The sequence below is a fragment of the Nannobrachium achirus genome, assembly GCF_963921795.1.
Source record: "Nannobrachium achirus genome assembly, chromosome: 23".
Taxonomy (NCBI): Eukaryota; Metazoa; Chordata; class Actinopteri; order Myctophiformes; family Myctophidae; genus Nannobrachium; species Nannobrachium achirus.
The window spans coordinates 8,923,220-8,932,869 of NC_137830.1; positions in this window are offsets into that span (position 1 = coordinate 8,923,220).

Below are 9,650 nucleotides of genomic sequence, written 5' to 3' on the forward strand. Positions count from 1 at the left end.
GAGGAGACAGCAGCCTCTCTGTCTGTCTGTCCGTCTGTCTGTCTGTCTGCCTGTCTGTCTGTCTCCCAGGAAGTGGAGACAGCAGTGCAGTCGAGGCAGAGCCAAGCACGCACACGCGCACACACACACACACACTGCACACACACACACACACGTACATGAACACACACACCTACACACACACACAGTGACAGAGGCGGGCAGGCAGATGCACACAGCAGCCAGCATGGTGACTGTCTGAGTTTAAATGGAGAGAGCAGAGCACCTCTAGGGCCGGCCCAATGGCAGGGGCGGGGTTTCACTGTACGGCACTGCATGCGTGTGTGTGTGTGTGTGTGTGTGTGTGTGTGTGTGTGTGTGTGTGTGTGTGTGTGTGTGTGTGTGTGTGTGTGTGTGTGTGTGTGTGTGTGTGTGTGTGTGTGTATGTACGTGTGAGAGAGCGTGTGTGTGTGTGTGTGTGTGTGTGTGTGTGTGTGTGTGTGTGTGTGTGTGTGTGTGTGTGTGTGTGTGTGTGTGTGTGTGTGTTTCTCCTGAATATACTGTATGTCAACATACCGTTCCTTTCGACATATTTCCCTAAAAGTTCCTGAATTCCATAACTGTTGCGTAATGTAAGGCAGCATTTACCAGCATGCTGCCAGCATCATGCTTGCATCATGACACATGTTTTTTCTGACTGGTTTACTCTGGGCCAGAGAGCTGGAAATATAAAAATCACACCTAGTGTGAAGTGAGCAGTGATATTTATGAGTTAATTTCATTAAGCGTCCTGTGAAGCTTGGCCAATGTGACCCTGGGCGTACAACAAACGTGGAGCGCTTTGTGCCAAGATGTAGGCCAGATGTAGCCTACATCTTTGCTGCGTGTCACTCCTCATCCCCATCTCTCCTCCCATTTCCTGTCAGTCTACTATCCTATCAATAAAGGCATAAAAGCCCCCAAAACAAATCTAAAAACAGTACAAACTTATGTGCTGTATGAGCATTGTGTTCGATAATGTTGATTGCCATGAAATTGTATTTTTGCGGTGTCTTGATGGCGTCGCAATGGCAGATTTTACACTTGGTTGCGCTCTGAAAATAGCAGATCTACAAGCTCACAACGTTGTGGGGCAACTGTCAGCAGGTAGCCCCATATAGAACCTCACCCTTTGCTGTAGATCTGTTGTGCTCCGAGATGAGGGCAAATTGTCTGCCCGTTGCGGCGGAGGGCATCACCCTTTTCGCCACAACGTACCCAAAAAGTAAAGGTGGTTCCACGCTCGCAGAGTATGATTTTCTGAACACTGGCACATAAAAGGTTTACGTCGGGGTTGGAAAAACAGTTTAAGGTGCCAGTACTGCTCCCTTCCCATTGTAACAGAATCGGGAGAACCGGGTTTCCGGGTTGAATGGGAAAACATGGAGGTATACCTCTGGCTGCTTTGAAGGCCAGCATCGGTGTTTGTATTCTGTGCGAGCAGCAACTGGGAGCGCGCTTAAGTGCCGAGAGACCAGTGAGGGGAGAATTACAGTAGTGAAGTTTTGATATGACTGATGTCTGGATGAGGAGCTGGGCTGACTCCTGGGTGAGGAAGGGTCTGATCCTACGGATGTTACAGAGTGTGAAACTACAGGATCGGGTGACTGACGCAATGTGTGCCTTGAATGAGAGCTGGCTGTCCAGGACCACACCAAGGTTCTTAGCAGTTGGAACTGAAGTCACCAGCGCGTTGTCTATGGAAATAGTGAGAACTGTGAGATCCCGCATGGGGCAGGACTTGGCTGGGAAGAAGTCTGGGTTCAGCTTAAGGTAGTGGGCTGTCATCCACTGTGAGCCAGACATCCGGCAATGCAACCTTCCTCCTGGGTGGCAGACGCGCGCGCACACACACACACACACACACACACACACACACACACACACACACACACACACACACACACACACACACACACACACACACACACACACAGGAAAATATAGTGCTCAAAAGTTTCATCATACACTTTGTCCTTTCCTAGTAATGTGGAGCATTATCTAGGCCTATCTAAAAATAATACCAAACTCAAGTAAATATACTGGTTAACCACTGGCGTATATAAGAGCACACAGTGGTGCCTGTCTGTCTGTGGGAGTCCAGTGTTTCATCTCTTCGGTATGCCAGGGAGAGGCGAAAGAGGACACATCATGCATGTGTAATGCCCGGGATTCGAACCCAGATCTCCCCACACAAAAGTCGAATATCTTAACCATTGATCCAAAGGGACATCCCTGAGGCAGTGAGTTACTCTGCTACACTCACCCACCTTTTGACCTCCTCTCACGGGGATACCCAATCCGGATCACGGCACCAATGTGCCGCCCGGGATTTGAACCGAGGGAGATACTAGACTTTTGAGGCCATCGGGCTGCGTCTGTAAAAAGTGCCCTCTCTAGACCATGAATGCAGTTTTTCACTATGGTGATTGAAATGCAAATGACCCCTTTCCAAGCCATACCTGAAGGCAGCATTCAACAGAATTGCCTTGTCCAAACTCTCCTGAACTTGAATGCAGCATCTCATGTTGAAAGAATTTCCCCCACTGTGTAGAAATCCACACCACATCTCCAGTACTGCCTTTTTTATGCTTAGTTTAGTGTGTTATGAAGTACCGAAAACAGCCGACCTCCAAGCTCACAACGCGTCGCAGCACGTTGTGAGCTTGGAGGTCGGCTGTTTTCAATATTTTCACCACAAGGCCCTTTCAGACATTTCAGCCCCATGCCTCTCTAATATTCTCTGCACTTCCCTGCTCCACAATTTTCACAATGAGCTTACTGGGGAAACGGGGGTGTGCACATCAATGTGTGCTCCACTTCCTCCACACAGCTGATTCAAATCACTTAACAAAGCACCAAGTAATCACGATGAAGAGATTTAACCAGTCACAATGAAACAGCTAAAAAGAACAGGAAGTGATGCACAACTTTCAGGCATGGGTTCATGGGACACAGCAGGGAACTTGTGGATTTGCCAGGCAGAGGCGAAGAGGAAACGTCATGCACTTACTCAGTGCCAGTGGTGGACAAAGTATTCACATCTTTTTACTTAAGTAAAAGTATCAATACTGCAGTGTAGAAACACTCTGTTAGGCCAGTGGTTCTCAACCTGTGGGTCGGTACCCCCAGGGGGGGCGTTCCCCAAATTATTTTGGGGGGTCCCGGGATGATTGTGCAACATTGCTTTCTCACTCAACAGTACCAACAAACAGTTTAAGTGTATAGAGGGTATCTCTGCACATTTCTAAAGTGACAGTTTAAGGACCCTTTAATACCTCTAAAATGACAAATGAATTTGGCCAAATAGTCAAATAGAGGGTATGCGCATGCATAAAGTGAATGGCAAATCGAGTGGCAAAGTGATTTTATCGTTGTTTAATGCAATCAGATAGGACTTTTCTGTTTGGATGTATGGGCAGTCAAGGCCATAAAGTAGTTTTTTCGACACTCAGTAGGCATTACCGCATAATTCCGGGTATGATGATGATGTCACACGCATACCCTCTATATTAGAGGCAACAATTGTGAAAATGACAGATCTACATGGTCACAACGCCTCGCAAAATGCGAGGCGTTGTGACCATGTAGATCTGTTATTTTCACAATAGAATCGTGTTATACAAAATGTAATGCCTCTCTTAGTGATCGTCAGCCTCACAGTTATTTTGGGGGTCGCGCCCTGAAAAGGCTGAGAACCACTGCCACCGGTAACACCGCACTTTTATTCTACCTATGAGGGTGGATTCTGCCAATGCATTCCAATGGCAATGGAGCGGTTTGCTGCCATTTGCAGATGTCTGCAAAGTGCTTGAGTAAATGTTACTTTACACCCCTGCCAACATGTTGTGGTATGCCAGGGAGAGGAGAAGAGGACAAATCATAGCCAAGTAAACTGACTCCTCCTACCTTCTGTTTGAATCAGAAGGCAGGAGAAGCCTGGTTTACGAGGCTATCGACAAATCGACACTCTTACTGTACTTACTGCAAAGAAAATGAGCAGAACAGGGAAGGGAGAAAAGGAGAAGTCATGTTTGAAGGTCACAGACTCATAATAGCTGTGTTGACATTTAATGTACCTCCCACACTATCGTTACCAAATAAATGCTTCCCCCCTATCTAATCCACTTATTAAGCCCCTTTTCGACTGCAGTTTTAGCACCACACCACACCACACTACACCACACCACACCACACCACACCACACCACACCACACCACATAAAAATATCTACAGTTTCCATTACACAAAGGTACCCCTATCGGTAAGAAACAAATTGACCCTTTTAACTGTGATTATAATACATAATAAATTTGTATTACAACTATCCTAGTTATAATGCACTATAATGGATTATAACTGTGATTATAATACATTATAAAGTATTAATGTATTACTATGATAATTAATAGATTATAATAGTGGTTATAACACAATAGAATCTATTATCATGTATTACAACTATATCATGGTGGTCTAAATGAAAACCCAATGAGTGATCAGTCATTATGATGTGTTTGGCCCTGTGTGGCCTAGCTCAGACCTAGAGTGGATACTTCCCCGTTTAGTACCACTTTCACACCACTCTACCCAGGACCTTGTAGTGGAAAACCTCACACAAGTGGGCGGTGTGGTGTGGAGTGGTGTGGAGTTGGGCCAGTGGAAAAGGGGCTAAACTGTACCAAACCTGCAGCTTTAGCTCCAACCGCTGTAAGTCCACATTATCCTCTATTTTAATGGTCTTAACTCTTAAAGGAAAAATAGGTAACTTTAAGACTATTAAAAAATATATATGTATACATTTTTAGCAGTCATTACCCTTCATCAGTAACTATATTATTGTGCTGGGGTGTTTCCTTGCAGAAAGACACATCCCCTGGCTGTATTTCTGTTCTGTTCCTTTTTTATGTTGACATTAAATGTCAACAGAAACAGTGGAGGGACGTTTTTGTCAGGGGGACTAAGGTAATTGATTGGGCCATAGTGTCAAGTCCTCGTTAGTGTTCTCTCTAATCAATGAAAGCATCAAAGACAACTACATGTTTGATGCCTGTCATAGAGGGGAGGGGGAGGGGGGAATGTTTTGTGTACACACAAGCTTGCCTATTTTTCCTTTAAGTACCAGCTCTTACTGTATGCCTTAACTTAAAGGCCTGTCTCCAATCACGTCTGGCGCGAGAGAGCAAAGTTCATGGTTGCTGCTACAGCGTGCAGAACAATCTGCAACCTGTGCTTAACCGAGTTAACCACCCTCCAGACAGAACGCGGTCACCGCCTCCTAGCAATTCTTTTTCAATGGGAGAAGGGCGGCTATTTTGGCCGCGCAGCGAAGATTTGGGGCGGCGAGGCGAGCGGGCGCAGTCCCGTGAAATCCCCCGCGAGCGTGCTTGTTTGTGCATGCGTACGCGGGCGGTGAGAGATGGATTGAGTTCATCTTTGAAAACACACTGAGCGAGTGTGTTTTGTGTCTCACCGCGGCGCGGCCGCCGCTGATCCAAGCAGGATCCCCCATGGCAACCGCTGCCCGTCTGTAGAGCGCCTTATAGAATTCAGTAGACATTATTAGAAGGACCTCAGGCCCTCAGGGCCTGAGGCCTAAATGGGTTAAGACTAAACAACTGCACCGTTCCAAAGACACTAAAACGTTACATCATTTCCACTCACTCAGCCATGCGTTGTTGTCGTACAACATGGAACAAAAAAAGAGACTTCCATTCCATCACTACGTGAAGTAAACAAAGGGGAACCCGATGAGGTCATCCTGGGCTGTCCTATCACGTCATCCTCAGTGCCAGGAATAAAGGAACATGATAAGGATAACGATAGGAATCTCAGATCATTTATTTACGCTGCAAGATAACAGCCGTACGGTACGCTCTTCAATGCTGTCTGATGGACGCTGAAAAGAAGACAGATAAGTCATCCAGGTCGCCACAGGTAGGGCTATGTTAGGCCTACCTGTGCTGTGTTGTTGTTTGCCATGTGCCGACAGGACACGCAGCTTAACTTGTTCTATTGTTAGACTGATGAGAGCTTCTTGGTTTAAATATGATCCTGTAGATCAGTGTTTCTCAAATGGGGGTACGTGAACCCCTATAGGGGTACGCGGGGGTACAGGAGAAAATGGGAAACTTTTAGGCCTATTTTACTGTTGTGTGAAATGACAAACCATTGACAGTCTGAACCGTAAGTGTGAACCTGCTAATCTGTAAATTGTAAAACCAAATTACATCAATAACTTGTACAACTGTTATTGAATAGAAAACGATGTTTATTTTATTTGCCATTTGCTGTTTTATTTTTGATATATTGGCACTGGAACTGGACTTTTGATAAGCAAAATGCTGTAGTCAAGGGAAGGGGGTACTTGGCTTCAGAAATCAATATAAGGGGGTACTGCAGCCAAAAGAGTTTAAGAACCACTGCTATAGATCACTGTTTCTAGGTAAATGTTGCATTTATATAGCGCCTTTATCCAAGGCGCTTTACAGAGATTGTGCATTTCATTCCCCCATTCACACACATATGGCAGAGGAAACCATGCAAGGCACCAAACCTGCTCATCGGGAGCAACTAGGGGCCCAGCAAGCACGGTCAGGACATGGACCAATCAGTGACGTCTCGATTGGGGCCAGATCAAGTCAAGCCATGACTAGTCAGAGCTGGCCTAGAATATCACCTGATTTTAACCAACATAAATCCTGTCCACGAAAAAGGAACGTTCTGGATTAATCCGATCGAGGCCAGATAAATATCATAACTAGTCAGATATGTCCCAGAATATAACCTCACATGCTCATAGTTCAACTAACATTACAAACAATAACAATAATCCTGTCAAACAAAAAAGTCCAAATGACGTCCTGGTAATGACGTCAAGATCATCCCCATATGGGCTGTGCCGAGTTCTGAACGTCACCGGAGTCACCGGAGAACGGTATCATAACGTCATTTGGCTTGCAGGGGGTTCAGTGTCTTGCTCAAGGACACTTTGACACTTACTGTATTACCTTGCTTACTGCAAGTCACTCTTTATCTATTAAAAAATAGAAGATACAAGCTCACTGCAAGCATGTAGATAGATCTGCTATTTTAGAAAAATCGTGAAAATGATGATGAAAATAAAAAGTCTTGCACACATTTTGATCTGATTCTATAATCCTTGTTCTGAATCCTTGTTTCTAAATCAGTGGTTCTCAAACTTTTCCATGTCAAGGACCCCCCAAATTACATATATTTGGCCGCAGACCCTCATCTCCTCATCTCCTCCATGTTCCAGGGACCCCCAGAAGCAGAGATTTCAGTTACAAAAGTTGGCTTTAAAACATATATGTACAAAGATTTGCATTCTTTTTTTAAATAAATCACGATTTTTCAAAAATAGCAGAGCAAGCTTGTAGATCTGCAATTTGTCAATAGCTAAATCATAAACTAATTAGCCTACAGGTCTTAAAGGGGTCATCTTTCCCAGCGGCAAAGATTAAAAACGAAAGCATTTCTGAGAATCACACTGAGCAAACAGTGCTCTGTGGAAATGTAAACGGATGTAATTCATCTCATTTATGGAGTTTCAACATGTCTTTTAATTCTTATCTCAGCTCTCTCTATCACAGGCATTATGCTACTGGTGAGTCAAGAAGAAATGGAGCAATTAGTTTTAGTTTTATTATTATTGTCCCATTGCAAAAGGGATTCCTCTGAATTATGGGCCAATAAACCAGGTGTAAAGTAAACATTTAGAGGACATCACCCCCCCCTCACAAAAGGAAGAGGAGCACTCATCAAAAAACTAGGCAAACAAGGAACTTTACAACAAGGACACCAGCACTTACTTTAAATTGAAGGTTTACCCCAGCAGCAACAAACAGTCAAGCGGACGTGCTACTGTGCTAATTGTGATACTGTCTGTTTATTATGAAAATGCATAAAGAAAAATGTGTTGATCTAACTGTATAATGAAGTGAGTGGCCTGTGTTTCACTGGGACCGTTTTGTGCGTGGCACCGAGGTCCCCTTTATAAAGTGACACTTGTGTTGATGACTTCAGATACACGCTGAGGAAGGCCCACTGGGGCAAAACGTCCGCTTGACTGTTTGTTGCTGCTGGGGGAGACCTTCAATAAACTTAAGAATTTGTTCTAAAGTGGTGTCTCAGGGACCCCCTACATCAGGCATGTGCACACTTAGACAGCAAAGGGGACTCGAGCCCCTGCCCCTTTACCTGTCTGTAAAAAGTGCCCTCTCCAGTCCATGAATGCAGTTTTTTACTCTGGTGAAAGAAATGAAAATTCCCCCCCTTTCATTGCCATACCCGAAGGCAGCATTCAAGAGAATTGCCTTGTCCAAACTGTCCTGAATGCAGCATCTTATGTTGAAAGAATTGCAATATCTGTGTAGAAATCCCTCTATTGACTTGATTATGCTTACTTCAGGTTGGTCTATCACCGAAAATAGACTATGGAATGTGTTATTATAGTTATATTTATTTAGTGTTGAACTTTGGAGCTTGTATTCAATACTGCAACGTCATGCTGGCTCCTGCATTATGCTTTGTGACATTTAGAACCAGGTGGTACACAGGAGGACAGTTGTGTGACTTCCCACAAGCTCTTCACAAATAAATAATTATATTACCCGAACTGAATTTCTTGACAGAAAGTAGCTCATTTAACATGTCTACGGTGGATTTATCTGAAACAATCACACTGCACTTTATACCAGGGGTGGGCAACTTTGATTATGGAGAGGGCCACTATATTTCCACACTCACTGCAGAGGGCCACAATGCATATGTCATTCAAAAGAAGCAGAAATAGCCGATCTACAAGCTCAGAACGCGTCACAGCGCAACACTTTTTGAGCTTGTAGATCTGCTATTTTTGCTTCTTTTGAATTGGAAACCTGAATAATTTTGTGTTATTTTTTAATTGGAATCCTAAAATCAGTAAAATGTAACATTATGATTTAATTTCAAATGCATTTAGATATAAGACCTACTCATGATAACTTTATGAACTTAAATACAAATACATAAAAAATACTAACATTTTAATATTACTATAGGTCTACTAGTCATTAAGCTACTAATTTAAGCACGAAATGTTTGGAATTTGTAACAGCTGAAATCAATAATATATCAGTATTCCAATATCAACCAGCATTAAGTGAAGATGGGGGCCGCATGTGGCCCCCGGGCCACCAGTTGCCCATGTATGCTGTATACGTTCCCAAATAAGTTATTTGGGATGTTCCTTTTAGGCAGGATGTTTAACTGTAGGGACTTGTACTGTAGGCCTACTACATTTCCATTGTATTGTATTGACTATACTTGTACTGTTATCCATGTTTGTCTAATAAAATAATCAATCAATCAATCAATCAATCAATCAATCAATCAATTTGGCGGTTCTTGATATGAAAACGTTGCTGCTGTATTAGCCTGGTTCTTCCAGCCCATAGACCCGCCCACTCTCAGAGTGGACTGTTTCTGCTGAATATATGAACACTGTTTTGTGTAGTAATGGCTCCATCTAGTGGACATTCTGGAGAGATACATGTGAAAATCTTATGTCTATTTGCTGCTCAGTGGTTACATCCGGTCTAAAGCCCGCCTACTGTATCCGGTAAGTTTCA